Source organism: Formica exsecta, unplaced genomic scaffold (assembly GCF_003651465.1).
Source record: "Formica exsecta isolate Colony F162 unplaced genomic scaffold, ASM365146v1 scaffold308, whole genome shotgun sequence".
NCBI lineage: Eukaryota > Metazoa > Arthropoda > Insecta > Hymenoptera > Formicidae > Formica > Formica exsecta.
In genome coordinates, this window is record NW_021850337.1 from 79,652 (window position 1) to 105,620 (window position 25,969).

The 25,969-nt window shown below is 37.7% G+C and overlaps 1 long non-coding RNA gene across 1 annotated transcript in view; it reads right to left on the reverse strand.

Annotated features, from left to right (window-relative positions):
- LOC115237725 overlaps positions 1 to 25,969 on the reverse strand; it is a 113,229-nt gene that overhangs the window by 29,653 nt on the left and 57,607 nt on the right. The window contains exon 4 of the long non-coding RNA XR_003884384.1: positions 13,171 to 13,295. This is a non-coding gene — a long non-coding RNA (uncharacterized LOC115237725). The remainder of the gene's footprint in view (positions 1 to 13,170; positions 13,296 to 25,969) is intronic.

Genomic DNA, 25,969 nt, shown 5'->3' on the forward strand with positions numbered 1-25,969 from the left:
GAATTATAAATTAAAGCAAAAATATATCCAAAAAAGGATATAAAATATTTTTTTTTTATTGGTAAATTTGATTTAGTTTGTTTAATGAAGAAGGCGCTAATAATTTTATTAATTATATGAAATAGTAATAACTTATTTTTATGTTGCGCCAATTTTATCTTAATTTTTCATAGCCCATTCATCTATATTTAGCTAATATTATATAAAGCTTTGTTTTAATTGATGTAAAGCCAAATTATCGATCTATTAAATTATATAAGACACATAAATGTTTTATTAATTTTATTTTAATATAAATTACATATTATTATATATTAAATAATATTATATATTATTATAAGATTATATATTATTATTTCAATCAATTATTAAATTTGATTAATAATTTGGCATTAGATTAATTAAAGTAAAGTTATATTAAAATGATGCATGACAAACTGTCGTAATGTCTCACGACCATAAATGAGCATACAATTATGCTCATGCACCGGCGATATTAATTAGCCGGAAACGGAAGGAATTTTTCTCCTTCATCGATCTCCGATAGAGATCGAAGCTACATCTCTGGCTAGATGTAGCCGGAATGAATATGGCCAGGATCAACGAAAGGTAGGTCCAACTGGCCTAACAGAAGCAACATAGTTGACCAATATCGTGGTCAAAAGGCGCAGAAATACACATATTGGGCAATACATGTGTTTGCGCATTTCTACGTGCAATGGCACGTAATCAAGAATGCTACCGGTGCATTCTATTAGAGCACATGAGTAGGACATGTGAATAGGATACGCGAATAGAGCACGCGATTAGGGCACGCGATTAGGGCACGCGATTAAGACATACTCTTCAAAATTTCAGTGATCCCGGATTCCCGCTGGCTTAGCCAGCAAAAGTAAGGTTGTTAGGATCATCTATTAGGACTATTTTAACTTAAATAAAATAATCATTTAATTCTTTAAGCATTCCTTAAAATTCTTAGGAAAACTAAAGATAGTATTTTTTGGGGGAAAAAATAAAAATTGGAAATTAATTATAAAAAAATTGTAGAAAAATTAAAATTATTAATTTTTTTACAATTTAAATTAAAAATTAAAACTAATTATGTTGTATAAATTTATATAATGTTGAAGTAAATGCTGTTAGTATCAATTATCTATATTATTGGATATATCGGATATATCTATTTGATACTGATAGCATCATTAATTGTAAATTGTATTTTAATTATAATTGTACAATAATTAATTGTAATTATAATTGTATTAATAATATTATATAATAAAATACATGCGCAAATTAATATACTATCTCATAAAACGTTTATAATTTTTTTGAATTTTATATCACAAAATATTATGTATGAATGTAACGTAAAATGTGCGTATGCTTTAAAATTTCGAGACAAATCGAATGGGTACTCCAATATCAGTGAAATATCGATAAATTAATATATTTAAATGCTATAGAAAAAGATTAATTATAGCTTAGAATTATTATAATTATGCTTGATTATTTTAATTTATTTTATATGTTGCAAAGTCAAACTAAATTCAAATTAAATTTTTTTTAATTTCGCTGTTATCGGGTTCAATTTGTCTTGAACAGTTGGTACCCGAGAACTATTTGTACTCGCACATTTAATACTAACTACATTTAATACTAACAATGCATGTATTTTATTATCCATAAATATAGTCGTTCGTAATCACATTTTCATAATAAAAATCGTTATATCCATTTAATTTTCCATAAAGAGATATATTTTTTAATAATGGAAGAACACATTTTCTCACACAAATTTCAATCTCGCGAATAAAAGATAATGACAATGGTAACTGTCGTTGATTCGTTACCGAAATCATTGCTATTGGGAGCAGTCCGGAAGATCCGGGATTGGTTCCCTCCTACAGCGGCGTCTCTGATATTCAACGGATTACTTAACTTTTCTTCGTAGATTGATATTGCGGGATCCGATGTAGAAGCAAGAATTTGATCGTTCTCCACTTTTAGGATTGTTCTTGTCTTTGTCGGATATTAACCGACGTATTACCTGGCGGAGGGATCTTGATCTGGTCAAATCGTTGAGCCAGTTATCCTCTATTGAACGGGGCGATAACGCAATTTTTTTTATAACGGTATTTTAAGACATAAAGTTTTATCCTGTTTAGCCAATCCTCCGCGAAACGGTATATATATATTCTCAGTCGCGAAATTTGATATAAATAAAATAACAAAATAAAATCATGCATTTGAAAATTAATCGAGCATTTTATATTCACAAATATCCTATATTACAGACGCGATTATAAAAAGCGCTCCAAATGCCCGTCGAAATATTTTCGTTTAAGTAAATAGTAATTATATCGTTCCTCCGATTGTTTAGAAAATTACATGTTCATTGAAATCGAGTATTACGGCTACCGATTTATTTATTCGTCGCGTTTTTATCGTAAATTTTAAATCGCGGTTTATCTCGTGATTTAATCGTTGATTTACATCGAAGCTTCGTCTATCTTTTTTCGGATATTCTCTTTGGAAGTTTATGCAAAATGCACCAATAGTCCATATATTTTTTTTTACAATTGAAAAATGATCGATAACTTTATTAACAATTCTTTTGGTCATAATTGTTTGCATTATATGGAATTTAATAAGTTTTGTAACTGCATCATTAATCTAAATATCACATTAATCGTTGCTTATCAGCCATATCTGAGCTAAAAATTTCTAGTAAATTCTGCATTATATGAATTTTTCGGACATTTTCGTGTAATAAATTATTTTGTATTACATTTTAAATTATACTTTATATTTATCTTTGTATTATTTTTTGTGATATATATTTGTAATACATTTTTTAATATACTTTGTGTAATATATTTTTAAATTTTTTGTAATATATTTTGTAATTATACATTATATAATTTGTAATTATATATTATATACATTTTGTATAATTCTTTGTGTATTATATTTCTTATTTGACAAATTTGTAAAACCTATTTATTAAGAGAAATCTATATATTAAAAAAAAATTAAAATAAAAATTTTTCCTCCTCGATGGTATCTCTACCTTAACGAAGGCATTTGCCGGGTGAGGAGGTTTGAGTGCTCTAATGAACCTGAGAGCTATACCGGCGGTAACATATAACGTTTTCGAGTGAAGCAAGTGTGATCTGAGACCGATTAATGTCGTCATATAATCCGTCTTGGATTATTAGGGCTACTTAAATTATTATATAGATTGTCATCAATGAAATACTTTGAGTCAGCGTTTGATTGATTAAGACAAAGAATCTTGTGCTTTAAAGATAAAATAATTCTCCGTTAAAAACGGAGCATGTACTTTATATTATTTATATTAATCAGATTCTCTCAAAACCTATTTTTGGTCAAACATATATTCATGGTAAATTGAGATTAATCGCTCTCAAAGCGATCAAACTTGCTGCACTCGAAAACGCTAACAGTTACCGGTAGGGTCACCCATGCCGGACAGGTCGAAGGGGAAGAGTCAGACTAAAAGAGATACCGTAATAAGAATGGACAAGTTCATAAATATTTTTTTAAAAAGTGTAGAGAAATGAACATATTTTTGACTGTACACAAAATTTTTATTAAAATATTCTCCAATAACTGTCTTAACTCTTCTCTCTAACAATTTAGAAATTCAAAATTTAGCCCTTGAACATGATCGAAGTAATTGCGTAATGGAGTTAAACCCAGCAAAATAATTTTATGATTGCACCGGCTGTAATTAAAATTTAAAGAGGATCCTCTTGCAAGTAAAGTCTCTTCCCCAGACTTTCCTTACTCATGGAATTGGATCGTCGGCGAATAATGATCGAAGGCGCCGGACGAAAACTATCGCGCACTCATTAGTAGATTAGAATCAGGATGAAAATCAGCCATATACTTTTCCGGAGAGACCAACGATCGATACGAGACCCTATTATTACAATTTCCTCGTGGGGAATTGCTAATTGCTTTCTAATTTCGCACTTCGTCTTTCGTAGTTCGTGTCGCATAAAATACGGCAAATCAAGTTAAATAACTCGTTTAAATTATGCAGTTAAGTGTCACAATTTACGTCTAAAATAGAATATCATTTGGGAATGTAAATCCACCTCATTCCATTGTTATTCGCCACGTGTCATCGTTACCCGTTGCAACATTTTTAATTTCGCACGAGGAAAAACTTCTATCGCAAAAGTTGGTCGCGATAGTTTAAAGGAAGCGACCGGCGGTGGTCTGCGGCGGTGTCGTTTTGCTACCGCCATTTTTCCTCGACCTTTTTCCCCGCGAGTTGCGAGATCCGCAGAAAAGTCTCAGGAGCGCCCTTAATACGTACGTTTCACGCTCCCGCAGCCGTCATAAATACAAACGAACGAGTTTCCCCAACTGCTCCGGCACGACCGGCTAGGATTTCTTCGAAACAAACTTCGGAACTAACCGCTCGTAATATCGAGCCGCGCGGACGGCGCCGATGAAAAGCAGAGATTAAAATTTCACTCGTTTACCGGCACGCCGTTTTCGCGTCGTCGCGATGATGAAGTGCTTACTTTGGCACGTGGCCGTTGTGAATTTCGTGTATGGAATTTATGGCGCTTGTTGGCTCACGCGAGTATATCATACTAAACATTTCCCGCTGAGAGGTGAGAAATGACGTTTCGAGTCGATTCATATAATATGACACTCGCAATCATAGATCATGATCTTATAATATTGATTAATGGTATATAACGTCAGTAATGCGTTATACATTTGACGTTTATAAAATTATATAGCAATACATTTTATATAAATTATATAACAAGTTATTACGAGATGAAACTTTTACGCAATTTTTTTTTGTAAGATCACGCATTATTAATAAAACTTTATATTACATTATAAAGTTATCTAATTTGTAGATTTCTCTTCATTTCTATAAAATTCTCGATATTTTTTAAGAATAGACAATTTTTAGAAACAAATTCATATTGCGATTAAAATGTGTATTTCTTGGCGCGAAGAGTCGTTTATATAGGAAAAACTTAACGAGCATACAAAGTAGTAGAAGTCAGTAACTTGTACGGCAGCGCGTCGTAAGTACGGTCGGAAGCGAAAAGTCCGCCGCATCATTAAAGCTTAAGTGGGTTAATTAAAATTTTAACTATAAATACGGTTACCATCATAAAATATAAATATGGAAATATGAAGCAAAATAATAATGTATATAATAAAACTATGATATTCATCCAAAAACATCCACATCCCTGACATTGCTTTTCAACATAGTTTTTAGTTGCTTAGCTATTAAGCGGAAAGCCCGTCGCATGGGAGATTGCTTAGTAAAAGTTATACCGGCGAATTTACCTAGTCGGCAGTGTGTACCTGGACTAATGACGTGACTGCGGACATTTGTACGTGTCAGCTGCAGCTTCCGCGGCGAAACTATCGGCCCCGTGCATTAATAATCCACCGGTGGCTTCCGCTCGACGGACATAAATTGGCCCGCGATCGTCGTAGGTACCTCGTCGAGCGATTCCTCTGCATATTTCATCATGACCCAAACAGAAATCGAGAGGCCCCTAAGTAGAATGGGACAGGGGAGGTCGATTCGTCAGACCGGCCGACCGGTTCTTTTTTCCGCGCCGACCGACGTCTGTCGGCGAAGCGAGTGACACTCACTACTCGCAAGTAAAGCGTGTCCTCGACAAGCTTTCTTTTAACGATATTTAGTATCTTAAGCGACTAAAAACAGTATTTGACCAAAGATGCAGATATTTCTGAATGAGAATCGCAATTAGTAATTATGTATATTATTTTGTTTCATTTCATATTTCCATCTTATAATGGCAACCGTATTTTCAGCTAAAGCTTTAATTAACTTACTCAAATTTTAATAATTAATACGATAAATTATGTAGCTAATGTTTCTCTTAATTTTCTTTTCACAGTTTATGTTTATTGAATATTATACTCACTTATATACACAATAATCTGGATTAAATTTCTTTACTTTTTTCATTTATATATTAATACTTCTATAAAGATAAATAGAAATATAATAATTAAAATTTATATATTGTCAATCTTGTTCAGCAATTCGTTATTGAGAATATCACAGATGAATGAATGATATGTCACGTTTTAATAACGTTTTGTCATGCCAATATATCCTTGTTTAATTTGTCCCCCTAATCACTTGCTTATCAGAATTTCATTATTGGCAATTAATCAATAATATGATTATAAATACAGCATTTTGCAAGCCGTCATTTTGTTGGAGAATTAAAAAATAATTTATCAAAACGGCTATAATTACAACTATAAATGTTTCAGTTCCAAAAGATATCGATCTGATTTTATTTTGACAAGATTTATTATCTGAGCCGGGAGCGATAAACTGTCGATGTCAATAACAGACGCTATACGTTTAAGTGCAGTGACACAATAACAGCGATAAAATAGGGGTTGTATAGAATATAATCCAAGACGCTGAGAGTTCAGAGACAGCGATAGCAACGTCAGGCAACTCCAAGAGTCTGGCTAAGGGATCAAGGTGGAGACAATGCCAAGGATGCGAACAAAAGGATGAATGCCAAGCTCGATTGCGGACCAGTCTCGGAGGGTTAGGGGTCACTGACGCGTTGATGTGTCGCGTGGTTCCCCCGTGAGGATCGTTAATACCATCTGGGCGCGCGATTGCAACGGCAATTTAGGTCGGAACACGTTGGATAATCTACATATACGACGTGGTATTATCACGCGAGATACGTCGAATCGATAATCACGCTCGTATAGGATCAAAATGAAACAATTGAATTAATACAAGTGATAATAATAAATATATCCGTTATTGAAAAGTCTGAAATCGCTAGCAACTTACAAGTTAAATGTACGTGCTCTACGGGAGAGCAGTATACGTTCCGGCAGTAACTTCCATTACTGTATCGATACGCACGCTTGTAACTTATCTCAGTTTCGTATTACTGCAGCGGTATCATGAGTTCGCCTGTTCCAGATCCAGGCGCCAATTTCGTTCCATTCTATTCGCCGATAAAGAGTCCCGTCGTACGGGGCGCATTTCGATGTCAGGGCGAGACGTTGTTTTCGATGCCACTGAGAAAATCGCGCCACTAGAATCTTCTCTCTCACGATTTTATCCTGATTTTACACACCCATAGATTGTGTCACGGCGACGTTAATTATTTTGCTGATTAAATTCCAAAATAAATTTCTGTTTAAATAGAGTTAGAGTGTAAAATTAATTGAGAAACATCTTGTCAATTCTGCTGTTCCTTTTACACATTTCGTATGTTTGAATAAACTTTTATACATTTTAATACAACAATTAAAAATATTTATTTTTTATTCTAGATTTTAAACTTTATGAAACATCTAAGATGCAATTATAATTTTAAAGAGCAATTTTAAATAATATAAAAAAATGTTTTGGAGAATTGAAATGTGTGTTAAGTATATTGCTGGGCAATAATTACTGATTGTAATTACTAGCATAAACTATAAAATATAAATTTTACGAAGCCATTACGAAAATGTAATTGTCGCATCTCATGTAAGTATCAATTTAAAATTGAAAAATTGACGTAGCTATAAAAGAGATCACTTAAATTTAAACAATCACAAAAATTTACAAAAATCACATTTTTCCTGGCACGACTTCTAACACCCTGGCACCGGAGAACTAACTTAAAGCATTACTTTCGCGACATTTCACATAACAATCTCGTTTGCTGCATGCTCAAAAATAAAATCCGCGCGGTTATTCGGTATCGCGAAAGCTCAAGCAGCCGTACGAGTGGAAAATTGACTTCCGTCGAATTAAGCGACATCGAGAAGAGCGTAGTTTCCCCGGGAAAACCGGCTGGTCGGTCGGTCGGTCGGTCACCCGGCGACATCCCGATGGATCCCGAGAACGTTCCTTCGGGCGTTCCGCTGGCTGAAGCGCCGGAACGTCGGCCGATAAATCTGCCCGGCGGCAATGGGCGACTTTACGAACCGACGACGTCGTGAAAACGCGCCGCTAGCCGACGCGAAGAGGCGATTGAGCGAGGGGGTGTGTTTCGTGTCTTACGTCTTACATTCGATAAAAATTCGCACACACCCAAAGGGCGAACGAACACGGGGGGTGGAGATGACGTGTACCCTTCCGTCGCGCCAACCGGATGCGAGAGGTCGTTTACGCGCGTATCGCGCGCGCTCCATATGGGGTGAGCGAAGCGACATGGATACGATCGCGCGGATGGAACAAGAGGGCGACCCTCTACGACATTTATGGAAAGCGGTATGTTTATAGATGATAACGCGTTCTTTTCTCGCCGCTTAGTATGCTTGGGATAATTTACTTTCATATCGTCGTATCAGAAACGCGTGCGATGATAAAACGCGTAAGTATATCTTTGGCAAATTTAAATTATAATAGAACAATATAAATGCGTGCTACGCGCGCGCCATTTATTTTGGGTGTGTGTGTGTGTGTGTGTGTGTGTATAATTACTTACACATATTAATTCTAGTTCTCCGTTTTTTCAAAATCAATTAAATAAAAATTGCACACATACTTAATATTTGAACATGACAGACTTTTATTGATATAAAGTAATGCACAGCGTAGCGCCGATATAACTAATCAGCATCGCGGAAAAGAGGTAACAATACTTGCGAGTATCGATTTAACATGTCTTTTTTAAGAATGGAAATATATAACTTTGAGGTAGCTTATGATGCAAGGGAATACGTAAATCTACGACAAACGAGAAATTGATGTTTTTGAAACTTGCTGTAAAAGCTGCCAAGAACAATTGCTGAAATATCCCGACGTAATTCGCACAAGCGTGTAGAAGAATGGCACAATTAATTTATCTGAGAATATACTATATTGTCGAAAAAATTAATATTAAGATATTCTTAGTAGCCTGTGCTAGCTCGCAAAAAAAACAGAAACACACGCATTAAGCATTATGAATGAATACATATTCATGTCCCTTATATATCCCAGATAATTGTAAATTAGTTAAGTCGAGTATAAACGAGCTGAGTTAAAAGTTAAAAATTCCAAGATCCAGCTTAATCTGAAGAATAATTAAAATTCTTCAAAATCGACCAGAGTTTCATACAGATACGCGACGTGCTTATCTCAGATAAAATAAATTATTTAAAAAATATTTTATATTCTCTCATATCGCGGAAGAAATAAACGCATAAAGGATGTCATTCTGTCTAAAGACGATAAAATTACTTATATTTGAGAATAAAAATTAAAAGTTTTTACGATTCTTCTGTTGAATTATGATCGAGAGAATTAATAATCATGATCTAGACAAGAATGATGTTACCCAGGAGGGTGAAAAAGTTACATCTTGAAGACGTAATCTTTATTACGGTGTCGTAGGTTAAGGAGTTTACGGGAAGTATTGCGAGATAAATGGGACGCGAACGAACGAGAGCGGGGTCGATCTAGCGAGCGCGGGAGTTAGAGACGGTCGGTTCTCGAGTCGCGCTCATTATAATGAAGTCATTTGCGTGTTCGTCGAGGTGAATCCGGTAGGAATGGAGCGCGCTGCGTGCTCGTAGGGGTTTGTCAAGACGGCGTAAGGGGGGGGAGGGGCGGAAGAAATGGGGTTGCCGGCGGAACGACGACTAATTTCACCCGCCGCTTCGCGTATAACAAACAACCGAGAGAGCATAGCGTCGTTCTCGTACTTGAGAAAACTCACTTCCGCCCGCACGAAGAAAGAGAGGAGGGTATAGAGATGTTACTAACGCGAAGCATGGGAAAAGGGGGCTATCCTAGCATCGTCGACACCTGCGGCTTTCACGGTGTGCGGTTTCCGCGACGAGAGTCCTCGTCTCTCTCCCCCGATTAGATTCCCATGATCCGATTTGTAGAAGTAGAAGCACATTGTGGAAAGCTTCATGGGATAATTGAACTGGTTATTCCCGAAGCCAAACGTGTATCTGCTTTTAATAACAAAAAATGGACCAAACTACTTCCCACTTATCTCTTGAAAATTGATTAATCAAAGGTGTCCATAATCTCACAATTCATCTTTCACCTAAAGATTTTTTTGAATGTTTTTTTAATAAAACTGACAAAGTAAGCTTGTCATGTAGTAAGCATTTAGCACGAGTCAATGTTAAATTTGTTAAAATCCATTTAAAGAAATAAAATTTTCTTATCTATCTGTACGTTTGAAAAGATTCTAAAAAACAATCCAAAATTTTAATTGTTTGTAACTTATTGTTAGAAGCTATTAATCTTTCGACGTTTTTCTTAAAGAAGAATCGAGGCGAAAGTAATTCGGATATCTTTGTATGTAAAACGGTATTTAATACGTCCAAAACATCAGTATATTACGTGTGTATTTGTAGATAATTTATTAGCGCAAGGGAATTTTGAAAGCCTCAAAAGTTCCGTAAATTTCAAGCAATATGTCGATGGTAACCGCTCCAAGGAAGCACCCGCTAATGAACGTAGTTTGCCATAGTTGCACCAATTCCCAAATACGCTGTCGGAGAAATCCTACAGACGTTGGTATCCTAGCCGAAAGATTTCGATACAACGATAATCCGATGTTAAGGCACGGTCGGGACCGCATCAAAGGCGCCGTGATAGAAACGACTGTTTCGGGAGTTGCGAGACCTGTCGGCGTAGACAGCGAACTTCATCCCTTAATAGTATTAAGTTGTAACGTTATAAGACGCCGTGTTTCGCGTGAATTTAATTTCAGGACGAGAGCACGACGATACGAAGCTCTACCTTGCGGTCGCTTAAAATTAGAAGGCATGGAAACGTGAGTAATCGATTCGTATAGTAGAATGCATCGTTAATAGAAACCGCGTTTTGTTTTTATTAAAATCCCACTTATCCTATCACGTTCTTAATATCCATTTGTAAAATTGATAGTATTTTCTAAATATCTTTTTCTTCTTTATTTGACAACCAGTCTATACATTTTTTTCCGACGTAAACTAATTGCTATTCTCCACTATGTAGCATGTGAAAATAACATTTCCATATATTAAAGTACTTTACGATTTACAGAATTTTTCATTCGTCAACGGTGAAAAAAATTCCGTTTCAATTTACACGCTCGCGAAATGATCGTGCAAAAATTTGAATGGGCTGCGTGTCGAGAATTTTGATGGCGCATTTAGTCGCGAATAATTTCGCATTTCAATTACGCATATCAGGACGAGCGATTCGCAGTGGCTTGATAAGCGGGTCCAGCTCGTGGTAGATGAAAATCCTTATCAGCGGCGAAGATAACAGAAATTGTAGTGTGGAATTTACATTCGGGACCTGTCTCGCTCAACTAACATTTGTGGGAATGTCGGAAACGTTTGACACGGAATATCTCGAGAAACGTCGCGGCGGTTCTCTTAAAGTCTCTTACGTAAAATAATCTCGTGTAGCGATTAGTGTTTCGTTAGATATCCTCCATGTCCTAATCAGACCGGACATTTTCTACATGAAATAAGATCGAGGTAAAATTATAAGAGAAGTTTTCTTTCATCGTAATCGATTGAAACGTTAGAATTGTTATCGCGATATTCATGCACGCTGTAGACAGTGATACATGAGAGGAATCGAGCGTGTTTGACACGCAAGGAAAAAGGCAGGATCAATTCGTGTCAATCAGAGCGATAATAATGCAAACAATTTCTCTTTTCCAATATCACGGGACACGCGAACATCGTGACGAAGATAAGCATATCTATTTGAACGTCGCGTGTGTCAGCGCGTAGATTAAGAGCTTAGCTCTCTCTCGAGCCGGTAGATTAACGCGAATTAATTCAGTTAATTGTACGAAGAGGATGAAAAAGGAACGTATAATGGCGCGGTCAACAGATTAATACAGTATTAATCAAAGTAATAGCATAGGCGGTGTCATGTCGCCGCAAAATTACGCGACGGAATCTCACGATACGTTATATAATCGCGTCCTGCCAGGCTGCGATGATGATGAATTTTTTTCTCGCGTGACGAATATGTGGACGCTTCGACTTTTCACCCTCATTCTGTTGTGCGTTCTTTTACCTTTCTCCTTTCCATTTTTTTTTCTCGCATCCATCGCTGACAAAGGCGATTCGCGACATACTAGGCTATTAAGAGATATTGATTCGCGACGGATATCGCGCTATTTATAATTGTGTGCAGGAGCGGAGAGAAAATGGAGATTGTAACGAAATCAACGAGGTCATTTCGGAATACCTGAGAAAGATCGATCAATTTATTAGTGGTATAAATGCCTCGCCGCACAATATAGCGCCCCTTCGCTGATCAAACATCGGTAATATTTCATAATGTTTATATTTAACGATCTCGCGTGCTTTAAATGGACTGAGAAAATCAACGGTTGCATGCAACACCTAGTTGTTCGCACGGGATCAATATGTTCGATTTATATATGTACATAGTTAACACATCAAGCGGCTTTGACGGCAATAATCGTCACGGCCGATAGACAACTTGCTTGAGATTCTGTTAGCTATAGTTCCATAATAGCTACAATTATGCGTCAATTAAGATAATTATAATTAATTTAAATATTTAATATTAAATAATAAATTTTTAATATTAAATATTATAATATTAAATAATAAATATTAAATATGCAGGCAAAGTATTCTTTAAGTGCAGTATTTGTTAGCAAAATGCAATTCTTTCGCCACCTCTCTTAAGATGCTTAAGATTTATGAATAAAAAATTTTCGTAATAAAAATTTAAAATAATTTTAAGCTTGCAGAGAATTTGCAATTGCAATGTCGAATTAATGCTAATATATGCAAAAAAAGGTGTAAGAAGGTGTAAGAAGGAGTAACACAGAGCGAGCATGCAGATTTAAGAGCACAACCTAAGCCGCGTGTCCCTCTTAAGTTTTAGAATATTCGAAAAATTACAACGTCTCCCGACTGTTCTCGAAACTCGGCAAGCATACTTTATTGCTCTAACTTCGCCACTTAAGCGGGAATATAAGAACATGAATTTATCGCACAGGTCTGGATTCTGGCGAAGTCGTCGTGGTGGCAGCGCGAAAAACGAACACCGCATGTCGTTACTCGATTGTATCAAAAGTGCAAAAACATAACGACCACGTGAGACATTCCTTATCAATGTTCCTATCGTGTGGTAAAATCGTATAAGTTAAAGGTACTTACCGAATTCCGCGACGTGATATCTCCATCTTCCTCCTGTCGAAACGAAGAAATCGTGACTGAGAGTAGTAAGAGGTGAAATTTCTCAGCGAGGGAATCGAGGCTTGGTACGAAACGGCATTTATTTCCTGCAAAGCAATAAAATAAACAGCATGTAATAAAGCAGCTAATTTTCGCGCACATGTTTGCCTTATTGTCGTATTTCATAAATAAATATCCCATTATTAAATAAATTATTAAATAAATATAACATTCAATAAGACGCGTTAGGAATCAATCCTCTCTAGATATATCTAAGAATCCGCCGTTAAGATCCTACGCGATTTAATAGCGAGCAATCTTATATAATATACGTGAAAACACGAGAATCTCCAAGCGTGCGGGATTTATGATCCGTTGTCAACTTAACGCCCAACTTGTTCTACAATGCAATTTCATCATTATTAGCGCAATGAGACGACATTTTCCGCGCTGCGGCACAATTTGCGCGTAAAATTCCGCAGAACTTGCGAAACAGCCGATGGCGACAGTTATAATCACACGGAGACGATTACCGTTACCGTGAAATTGCCAGGCTAAATGCAGTCGGTCAATGCAGGCGAGTCGCCGTCTGCGATACCTCCCGTCCTGCCGTTGCTAATTAGAGTTGAGACGGGTCCGACTTTAACGAGTGATACAAGGTTGGGGGAGTTAATGCGCCAGACTGTAAATGGAACCGTTAATTTCTGTCACTGCCTGTCACGCTGACAAGCCGCGTCGCGCCTCGACGAATTACAGAGCCGTCTCGCCGCCACTAGACACCATAGTGATAGTCATTAAACACGGTAAAATGAGAAATGTATAATGGGACGTGTCCCGTTTTTATCGCGTCGCAATCCGCGTTTGAAGTCACAAAAATATAAAAAAAATATGCGCGATTATCATGGAACATGGAGGAGACCATTAGATCAATACGCTTGAATAAATGTGCAAGAATAAAAACTTTATTGATTCGCATACGTTTTGTTAGAATAGTTTATAATTTTCAAAATGCGGGCAAATAAAATATTCACTGTATCCATCGATGTGTGACAAAAAGAAATTTCAGAGTAAAATCTTCATGTGAATTCCGTAGAATTTAGCGAAATGCGATCTTTCAGAATTACTGGAGTCATTTTATATGTTAAGTTACAAGCATTAATTCGATACAAAGAACAGTAGTTATAGTAATAGTTTGCAATTACTCGAAACAGGCCAAGTCGATAGAGAATAACGGGCTGAATTTCATTCTCGTTTTCCTTCGGGATGCATGAGAAGCAAACTGAGAGAAAAAGACGAGGAGGAGAATGCATAACACAATTAAAATGTTTCCCGTCGGGAAAAAGTGGCGATGATCGGTCGGTTCTCAGGAAATGGGTCAGCTTCCTGCGGAAAAGTATGTACCGCTTGATGATATCCATCTTGCCGGCTGCGATCTCGAGTTCGCTCGAAAAGACTTGCGGAGTTCACTTTACGTAGAGGAACGGCGGAGGTTTATGGGGGTGCGAGGAGTACAGAATGAAAAGCCGACCAGATGCGAGTGTCAAACGGAATGGGGGAGGGACGGGATGGGAGACGCGGGTAACTGGATCGCCGGAGAAAAATTACGGTCAGCCGCGGCGAAATAAACAACAAGCCGGGGCAAATCTATCCTTATAAATCACGAGGCAGCCGATGTCGTCCTTCGTGTCCCCTTCTTTTTGCGCGCCTGCTCCCGCTCTCCACGAACGGAATCCACGAAGCGGAATCTTTATCGCAGCCGTTGCCTTCGCGCGTGAGCTATCGGGGTTTAGAAAGCTCGTAAGAATCATGATCCTTTGCGGGACGTGCAGCGTGAGATATTTCCCCGGAATCCTCATGATCGACAGAACAAACGAAAGGTACCGGAGATCCTCAGAAATAATTCAGACTTGTCAGAAACGTAATATATATCAAACATTTTGCGTGTGTTGATCAATTCGCGATGTCGAATCGTGTGTATTAATTTAAAATACGCTTACGTCAGGCCTCTCCATACACGTCCAATATTAACGGCAAAATTTACGATACGGCGCGGCCATAAGGGATCAAAGAAATCAACGAGAGTGTATATTCTCATTCTCTAAATCTAGGGCCATTCCTCCACGGCTCGTACTCGCCGCCGCGTGCGCGGCGAATAATAAATATTTTATCGCTGAAATAACCGTGCGAGATACGACCGCGAGGACGTATGAGCATTGGTCCATGACTGCCCATATTTATTATTCGTTCCTCGGCAAGTGAAACGAGTGGCAATTTACTCGATTTAGTAGATTACGCGACGCACGGTGCTTACGTCGATGACTCGATAGCGATGGCAGATTTATGTTAAAATCTCCGTAAATTCTATCACATATTCCTTAAATTATATATGTTACATGCTTCCCAAAATATTAACAATCAAAAAATTTTTATTAAGAAAAATAGTGGCAATATGCGCGTATATAGATGCTTAATTAAGTATAACATAAATCGATTAACATTACATATTTCAGATATCTTTATCACGTTTGAATGGATCGCGTTATAAGAAAATTAATCATCCAGCTCACCCTATGATACAAGCGCTTTAACCGACTTGATGTGTGCTTTCAAAGGCAAGTAATGGAAGAAGTAAAATACGAGTTTAGGGTTCCATAAAAAAATCTTTATAGCAAAACATACGACGACGGTGCGCGTTTTTATAAGCCGCGAGTGTCTCTCTTTAAGATTTATTATTTATTACACGCAGTCTCCATTGTCGTAACACCTAAGATTGAAGTCGAGTCTTCGTTTCTCGCCGTTTCCTTCCGTTTCATAAAATAGAAGGGATCCCCTCGTTCCTTACGACCCTCGAAGAGGTGAAGAAGAAAGACGCCGCGAGCTATTCGATCCATTCCTCGTAAAGAGCGCCCTTTTATCCACGACCCTTTGGAGGAACCGATCGAGCGGCCGGCTCTTAAAACCCAGACGACAATCGAAAGAACCGATTGGCTTTTGCCGTCTAATAATCGAGCATCAGGGCCGGTCGACTGATCGTCGAACGAAGCGTATAAATGACGGATACATCGAATTACTCTCGTAAAAAAAAAAAAAAAAAAACAGCAAACACGATAAAAATTTTCCAGGACGAAGTGACGAGAAGAGTCCCGATAAAAGCGCGATTCGTTTGCCGCGCCGAACACGATTAAAAGTTGCAAATTACGTCGGATCTGCAGTGCTCGTTGATTTATGCGCAATAATAGCCGCGATCGCTTTTCGAGAAAGGGAGGCGAGAACTCTTCGCGAGGTGAGTTTATTAATTCATTAATATTTTAATCTCATTTTGAACGAAGCGACGCTTCGATCACAATCGCCGTCGATATTAACATCGGAAAATGTAATAACTTATGTATAATCCACGCGTGCATCTCTCTATACGCTCGTATAGAAAATTTCGCACCGTCACGTTTAATTTAAAATAAATCCGCGTTAACTCGATGAATCCGGCATATATCAATTGCCCCGTTGAGTTCTCCCAAGCGTCCTTTTCTCGCGGCATGAATGTTGCATTGTGCCGTCGCGCCGCAGCCGCCACCGCCGCTGATACTGCTGCTGCTGCTGCTACATCATCCACGTAACGGAAGCGTCCGTCGACGGCGTCAGCCGAAACCCGAGTATCGGACAAAGCGAAATTCGTGCCATGCATTTTGCAGCGAGATGAATTATGCCTGGATAGCAGGATTCAAGATGCCGCGCGACCGCAAGTGAAATCGAATTTTGCATATCTTAGTAGAGGTATAACTAGCCGATCGTAGCTGCCGAGTAGACGATGGACGTGAGATAAACGAACTCTGCATTCCTTATACTGCATTATAAACCGGTTACACAGAGTGTTGTATATCTACAGTGCCTGCAACCATTCATTTTAGTGGGAGTTTATCTCCTTGATAAGTAGAACAGGTCGTTACAAAATTTATCGCAAATTTTTAATAAACATTAAATATTTCTGAGATAAGATATAAGAATATTTGTTCATTAATAAGATAATTTTTTCATTAATTCCGCAAATTCATCCTGCATTGCATCCTCTATTGATTTTACGCGTTTATCTCCGTTTACTTTAACTTTTAAATTTTTATGAGCGACTGAAATGTTATCCTAATATTACGATTGTCCTAAGGAAAATGGGAAGAAATTTCTGTGGCCTGCAAAGGTAAAATCGGCTACCGACAAATAGCGATTCATCGGATAATTGCGTTTTCATCGTGGATCGGTGGTTAGAGCAAAAACCCGGTTAGAAAGCAATTGGTGAGGAAGGAACGTTTTTCGCTGACTTAGCAATTAAACTTCTGGTGAATCTCGGCGTTATTCGATGCGTTATTAAACGTTTTCTCGCGCTAAAGACCAACTATGATTACGTTGTAACGGCCATTTTCGGAAACTACCGCTTGCGCAAGAACAACGATTTGGAAACAATTAGATCAGCGATTTCTACAATGATACTTCATTGGCACCGCTCCGGTAATATAATTGGCAAAACATGACTAATCTTGAGTAGGCGACTGTTTTTGCAAAGTTTGTTCGAGATAGAGAAAATTATTACTGCTTAATTCTCAATTCCTATCCTCATATCTGTCGAATAGAATTTCTTGTCATGCGATTAGAAACAAGACAAAATTATTATTATTACTACTATTATAAATCACATAATTATCAATCAATTAAATTTGTGAATTCGTAATTAGAATAATTTATTCTTTATGCTATTATAACGAATAGCATATTTTTTTCTCTCTAAAAACTATATATGCACATAAGATTTTAGAAGATATATAAACGTCTTTTAACTCGAATTTTATTTACAGCTAAAAATAAAATTGTTGTATATGATTTCTTTGGAAGCATTTATTTATGTATTATGTAGAAACCAAAAATTAAATATAGCGAATATTCACAAAGTGCTCGGCGTTGAAAAAATTGTTCTCGATAATCTCGCGGTTGCAATATCTCATGAATTAGTGTATAATTTTCAATCCCGTTACGCGCCACATTCATCAAAAGAATCTGGCAGGTTTGAATGAGTTTCCAATCTACAGTCCATTTGCCGTAGATGATAGTAATTTGGTAACTGCAAGCTATATCAACGATTTATCCGACGCCGTAATCCTTGTAAGATTACAAAGAAATTGTCTCGGTATTCGAGAGAGTGTTTTAACACATCTTTTATTGCAACGATCTATTGGATCAAACGAGCGTAGAGAAAGTATACGCGCGGGAAAACGAGCTTAACAAGAGTATGTCTTCCCTAGATGTGACATCATCAATATTTGCAAACATTTCCGTAGAGCCCTTATATAGAGGTATAAACTATCAATGAACGACATCGAGTGCTTCGAGCGAATGTATACGTCCCGTCAACATCACCAAAAAATCGAATAAACTCCTGTCTGACTGGCTCAACAAATTTCAGTTTCACATGCCGAGAATTTCGTATTTACGTGACCAGCGTACGCTATCGTGGGCTTCCTCAAATCTTCCGGCAACCGCCCCGGGCGCGCAAGTGTTCCAGTCGTGTCACCCGCATTAATCTCGCTATTGGAAATATTTCGCGTAGCGTTACTTCGTATCCTATCACACTATGTAAACGCGAGAAGATAAAAAGAATAAGGAACGAGACCAAAAAATAAAATGTTCACCATTTGCAAATTTGCTAATATCAATATAACTTATACGATTTATGATAATAAATCAAGGAATTACGTTTATAAAAATTTTAATTTATTTAACCGTTTGTTTAACCTGTTTGTGACTTAGATGTTTGCGTTACTTGACTTATTCGATTTATATGAATATTTAGTATTTTGCGAGCTTGCGCGTACGTGCTTCTAAAATATTCCTTCTCACGTCTATTGAATGTGTACCGTCCCTTGTAAAAATATCTCTAGAGAATCCATACGCAGAAAGTACATACGCTCGCGATATTTTAACGATTCCTCCTGTCTGGCTGCTACCAACAGCATCGTTTGAGCGAAAGAAAAATCCATACGGGAGAAGCGCGAAATTTTTTAAAGAAACAAAAGGGACTACGGAAGCTACGAGGCTGCATTTTGTTTTCAGAGACTCGAGCAAGGGGCCAAACTGCAATGTGCCTCTGGTAGAATAGTATTTACTTCGTATAAACAGAGACGGCTCGTATTTAATCATCCCCGTTTCTGCACGATAGCAACTGTCGCATACAATACGCGTTGACGTCTGCACTTCGATTGCGATATTTGTTCAGGTTGTCGGGAATAGAGAAAGGATGGCTTCAAAGAGTAACGCAAAATTCCTTCAAACGCAAGATCAACGCGGGACTCGATGATAATCGAAAATGGAGAGGTCTCGGGATCGGTTGGACTGCGAGAGAACGCAAATAGAGAGTTTTCTAGAAACGTTAATTCGTGGTGCAGAAACGAGCGGTTATTGAGAGAAAATGACTTCGTTAATGAATGTCTTTGCGATATCGCGATCCTAGAAAGAGCGGGACTTGAACGAATAACTCGGGCCGAATAAAACGAAGCTCTTGGTGAAAACTTCCGTTCGGAAGAGGAAAACTTTCGAGCCATTGAGAAGGAAAAAAAAATGTGAGGTACGAATCGATGAAGCCTTTTTAAGGATACCGCAAAGGTAAGGTGAGGAAAAAAGTGACCAAGACTCAGAAGCCAGAAACGAGACAAAAAAAAAGGAGACGTAGAAGTTCAGTAGGCTCGCGGAAGAAGCGGATTATGCAAATCTTCAACGACACGGTGCTAAAGCCGGAAGGAGATAGTAACACTGATAAAAAGTTTGCCCTCAGGTGAAAGTAAGTACTAGTCGGAGATATCAGTAATTGGGTTTAGCGGCCTCTTATATTATTCTAGGAAATCTCGCAGACCTTGAGGCATTTTGTTGAAGCGTCTTTAAATCGCGCAGATTACAATGTTACATAGTGAGAAAGAGGAAAAATTATTCATCGCGTTTTCACACATACACACAAAATTGTAATTATATAAATACTTTATGCCGAATATGAAAAGTTTTAAACGCGATTCAATTTTATCATCTAATAATAATCGATGTGGGAGAGTAATGGATCGCTTAAAATCTAGTGACATAAAATTAAAGAGAACAGATAATATAAAGCTTTTTAGACGAATAAATACGTATAAGAGATATAATTCATCCATTATTAATCTCGCGTATTAAACTTTACCCGTTATCTCGTAAATTTTCGTACATCGAAGTTGTTACCACAAGCGTTCCATTCTTTGCTTCGCATTCTCTATCTTTCGTTTATCTCTCCTCGCACTCCTCCTCGTCCTCGTCTTCGCCAACACTAGTTACAAGGTGCGCATCCGCAACTTTGATAACTTCGTCGGCGACCAAGAGTATCGTAGTTGCGGGACCATAATTTATTTCTCTCTGCTTCTTGTTAAGGTAAAAGGGGAGCGATTAACTTTGTCAAAACGGTACAAGGCAAATTCACCGAAAGAAGAGTATCAACAAAAGAGTAGACCAACAGTAAAGAACCGTGTATATTACTGTTCAAAGTCATTTCTATTTCATGGCATGGAAAATTAAGGCAAGATAGAAAAAAAAAACAAAGACATCCCCGAAATATTTTTTTAATAAAAATTTTTGTTGTGTGTATGTGTATGTGATGTGTTATCAATACTATTTAAGAGTTATAAACAATTAAGAGTTAATTTGAAAAATTAAATATATGGAAATAAAAATTGATAAAAGACACAGAGAATTTAATTTTAATTTAATTTAAAATAAAATAACGTTTTTTGGAGAGCAAAATTTTTCACGGACGTTACTGTTCTAGAAAATGTTGTAGTGAAACTGATGGAACAGATAGGAAGTGAAGGATGAACAAAGGGATCAAAAAGCTGAAACGGATGGCGCCAAGGTTCGCGTAGCTTCGTAAAAGCGAGGTCCCCGGGATAGAATACGTAATCGCAGCCTCTTATAAGTGGTGCAGCCTTGTAGTCGGGGATTTTTCTCTCTCTGAAATTCGTGGAGCGAAACTTGCGTGACACCAACGACGTGAGAAGGATCTAAAGGATCTAAACGGATTCCGATATTTTCGCAGCTTCGCAAACGGAATCGATTCCCCATTTAAAGAAATTATCTTCACGCATAAATCAATGTGCTTTGATAATTTATTTTTTATCAACCTATTCTAAGTACAAAATTTGACCATTCAATATTATCTTGTCATACACGTAAACAAAAAATTTTACTTTTCAAAAATGCATGTTAAATGAGTGTGTATATGTGTGTGTATTGTATACATATGATTAATAGTTTTTGTCATAATAATAAAAAAAAATATATGCTTTCTCTTAATTTGAAAGTAGTTACACATTTACGTATAGAGTAAGCTAAAGATTGCGCAATTCGATTTGTCACATTTTATGGTTCATGATGTTAGAACCGCTTAGCCTTCGGATCGTAAGGTTAAGGAATCTATCCTTTTGAAAACCTCAGGGCAAACCTGCGTGACACGAGCGACGTGAGAGGGATTTAAAGAGCGCGCATCCTTCCATTCGCCGGCTGTCTCGATAAACGGATTTGAGATTCTGTCGCAAGACTATCGAGGGGAAAAATATTATGATCGCGCGATGATGTCATGTTTTATAAGCGATTTAAACCTCCTTTACATCTGTACAGTTATCGTTCGTCATGTTTCACCGGAATTTTCTCTAATATCGCGTGGCAAGAGCGTTCCCGTGGAAAATGCTATAAATTTGTCAGCGACGATATTCCTTAATGGGAAAATACGGTTGCACGCTATAAGGAAAGACGGAAAGGTTTGATTTTGCCAGGCTAAATTCGCTCGTCTCGCTCCGCCAGACGAGCGACGAAACGAGCGTCGCTTCGCGAAATTGTACGCCACCGGTCCGCGACCTCGTTTGCACTTAACTACAAACTAGAACGTCGCACGATATTGCCATTTCCGGCCGCGGAAAAACAAATAATGTAGATGCACCGGGAGCAGATGTTATTTGGACGCGCGGATTGTAACGAGATTTTCTCGGGAGCCCGCGAATTTTCTTGCTCCTGAAATATGAAAATTTATTGAAGAGGAAAATATACCACGAGAAACGTCATTAATATCGTCAACGATCTTGAAAGAAACTTCTCGCAATTGTGCGGCCGCTACGCGGATACCGTTTTAGTATTGGAGTCATAAAAAATTTTTTGGTTTAATAAATACGATATCTGGACAAACGATGCGTTATAAAACACACAAGCACATACAAAGTTAATTTTTTTTTGCTTGGAAGATCAGAGACGCGATCTTTTAAAGTTACAACAACGTAGCTTATAAAGTCTGCCCTCGTCACTCACGGGAATTAAAGTTGCGACGCTTATTAAGAGGCTGCTTGTTAACGGCGTATGGATAATGAATATTTACTCGTCAGCGCGCCTCTTCGCGATAAGAATATTCAAGTAGTATAAAAGCTGCTGCATTTTAAGCAGCAGAAGAATAAAAGAAATCCCTTGAGGGGATAAGACATAAATCACCATTTATCATTCAATGTAACTATTTCCCCAGATATTTCTCGAAATATGTTGAACTAATAATAAACAATTTTGACTGGATTCTCGCGAAATAAATATGTAAGTAACACTACGAGATACGTGTTGGTTATCGAAACTATGTGTGTATGAAAGATTATATTATTATATAATGAAAAAGAAATTAATGTAAAGCGGAGAAGAATGGCAAGTTGAATAAATATTACATTTGTGTGCATATTTGCAAAAAAAGAGATGTAATAGAAAACTCAAAAACAAAATTATTTACCGTCGTGAAAATCAACTGAAGCGTTTATTACGGAGGTTTCTCCACGCTCCGTTTTATGGCGGAATTTTTGCACGGCGGAAGTGTTGTTTCGCTCCGACGGGATGCACGAAAACAGTATGCATGCGCGATTAGCATTTCTGAACTGCCTTCACCGCTGCTTCATATTCAACCTGCCGGAGCCAATCAGCATGTACTCTCGGTATGTGAATGAAAGATTCAGCGCGTCGGCAAGCGTTTCAACACTTGTCTTGCGTATAATCCGCGGCAGGCAAATGATATTCAGTTCTCACAGCTCTCCGGGGATCAAAAAGCTAAACTAGGTTCGCGTTTCTAATTTTCTCCGCGAATTTGTGTCCTGAATTAATTTAAATTAAACTACACCGCCTGAAACGATAATCGGAATAAAATTTACTACACTTTTGAGAGCGTTAGATAAGTCAAGGGCACAGGAGAAATGAGTGTGCGGACAGTTTACCAGCATTTAATCCCGACGCCAATTTTAGCCGCAATAAATCAACACGATATGCACATCCGCAGATAATTACAATTTACATTTTCAGAGAGGTTTGATACAAATACGTGTATTTATCCCGGATAAATAAATACCACTGAATTTACGCATAAGCGATCATGTATTCACTACACTTGAAGGATTCCCGTCAACATATAATTATTATCCGCTGGCATAAGCGAACAAAATAATGGCATTTGCCTCGATATTGTTCGCTTCAATACAGGCGTGACAATGTTGTAACGTTTCACAATTTCGCTAATTATAAAAAAAGCGCATTAACTTGTTTACTTGTCAAAAATCGATAATCGATACGTAAAATTGACGATATATAGGCAGATAGTTATTATATTCAAGCGTTATATATTCAATTGTAAAATCGTATATACAATAATGGATTGTACTCGGAGGTTGATAGTTGTAATTTTTAATTACAAAGATAACTATCGCGAAGACACGTAGGAGAACCGACAATGCCAGAGAGAGGTGGATTCTTTTATTTTATAAAAAGCGTAATTGAGAACAGAAGGAAAAAAGAGGAGATCGCACCAAGAGAAGGAGTAAAACTAACCCGGCGCGTAATCGAGTTGCCGGACGAAAAGGCAAGCGAACGGCAATCGTCTCTCGTACAATGGACGGTAGAAAATCCTACAGTTGGATAAAATACCGAGCAATTGCGCGCGCGCGTCTCGCAAACGTCTCGCAAAGCCGACACTCGGCTAAGAGAGAATGTAATTACCGATTTAATTAATTGGACTTACAGGCAACATGGAACAAAGTGGCTCGCACTTTCCCGGCCTCCAGCCACGCCGAGTTACCCCAAAGTGGACACTGTTTGGCAATGATAACAATGAAAGTGTATCAATTATGAGCACGTGCGCGTATATACATGTGCCCGTCCCGCTGCTCTCTCGCAAGTAATTCCATTTTGTATCATCGAAATCGACAGAGAAGATCAGATGCTATTTATGTGTTGCATCTAATCCCGACCATGTGACTATGATGATTAAATCGCGGCAACGTCCACGCGAATTTTCGATTCAAATGTAACTTTGGGCGCACACCTTTGTGTGCATTTCTGTCACGATAAAATATTTATATAAAGTGCGACGAGGTTATCGTTTTCTTTTCGACGTTTCATCGATGGAAAACTTGCGGATAAACATTTCATTGACTTCGTAAAAATTCATGGTTTGTAGATAAAGTTAACGCTGTCGGTTTTGAAGTATAATCGTTGAATATCAAGAGGAACCAAAAGCTGTGTTAAAACGAGAATAACGCTCCGAAAAGCAAGAATATTGAACAATTTTTATGATATGAGTAACTTCGATGGGAAACAGATTATGTGTGTATTCGCATATTTCTTCGTTTTTCGAAAACGCGCGTGTAAAATCGCCGCGTAACTTTTTGGTTTTATTTTGGGTTTGTTTGTTGCAGAGATCGCGCGCCGCACCGCGATTCGCAAATCTATAAATATCACTTAAAAATCTATATATGTGAGATTTTTTTCGCGACAAAGAGAAATTTTTATATGATGGCAGAGAAAAACTCTATCGTTTCCTGTATTATTTTTTTTCATCGGGAAAAAAAAAATGCTAGCTCAATTTTTCACCCTTGACACGCACAAAACCAAGTACCGACAGCGACTAGGGTGGCTCTCGGATAATATTGACACACGAAGGATTGGATGTGTGTGCGTGAGAGAGAGAGAGAGAGAGGAAAGAGGAAAGGGAGGCAGAAGGGGGTGAAATGAACGAGCTATGCGAACGTGTCTCATGCATGTATTTCACACAGGGGTGTTTACATCGAGCGTCATCGTTGCTTCAATGTCCTTCCCGTGACCGTGAATTAATGTTGATGTACACGAAACGCGGAGAACACGAGAGCATCTACGTTTCATTAATAAAAACTATCAAGCTGGAGATTAATTATTATGGAAATCTACTTTTAATTAGTTTTACGTTCGCGCGAATGCGTCGCCGGCGTATAATTTTTCTCTCACCTGACAGGCGTTGTAATAGAGAATCTGCCAATCCGCGAGAGGAAATATTAGCGGGATAGCAAAACAAATTAATCGATTACTTGAGCTTCGATTAAATCGACAATGCGCTCATCATCGTATCCAATGACATTAAAGTACCGTAAATGTCAAAAGGAGAATTAATTCTGCTCGATACGTCGATAATTAATATAGTTGCAAATCGCAGATAATTAATGCGATCAAATAATTGGACATTATTAACGGTCAATCTCCCACAATAGGTATTCCACGTACGCGTAAATTCCATATTAATTTAATAGCTCCGAAGTGTCAAGTATTATCTCGCGTATCCTAAATCGCCGCCGCTTGAGAGTGATCCTTCAAATGATACACAGATCTGCATAATTTTATATTTTTTCTGCGGTCTGGAAAAAACGAGTAGTTTCCTATAGTTTTTTGTGCGCTGAATCCAAAT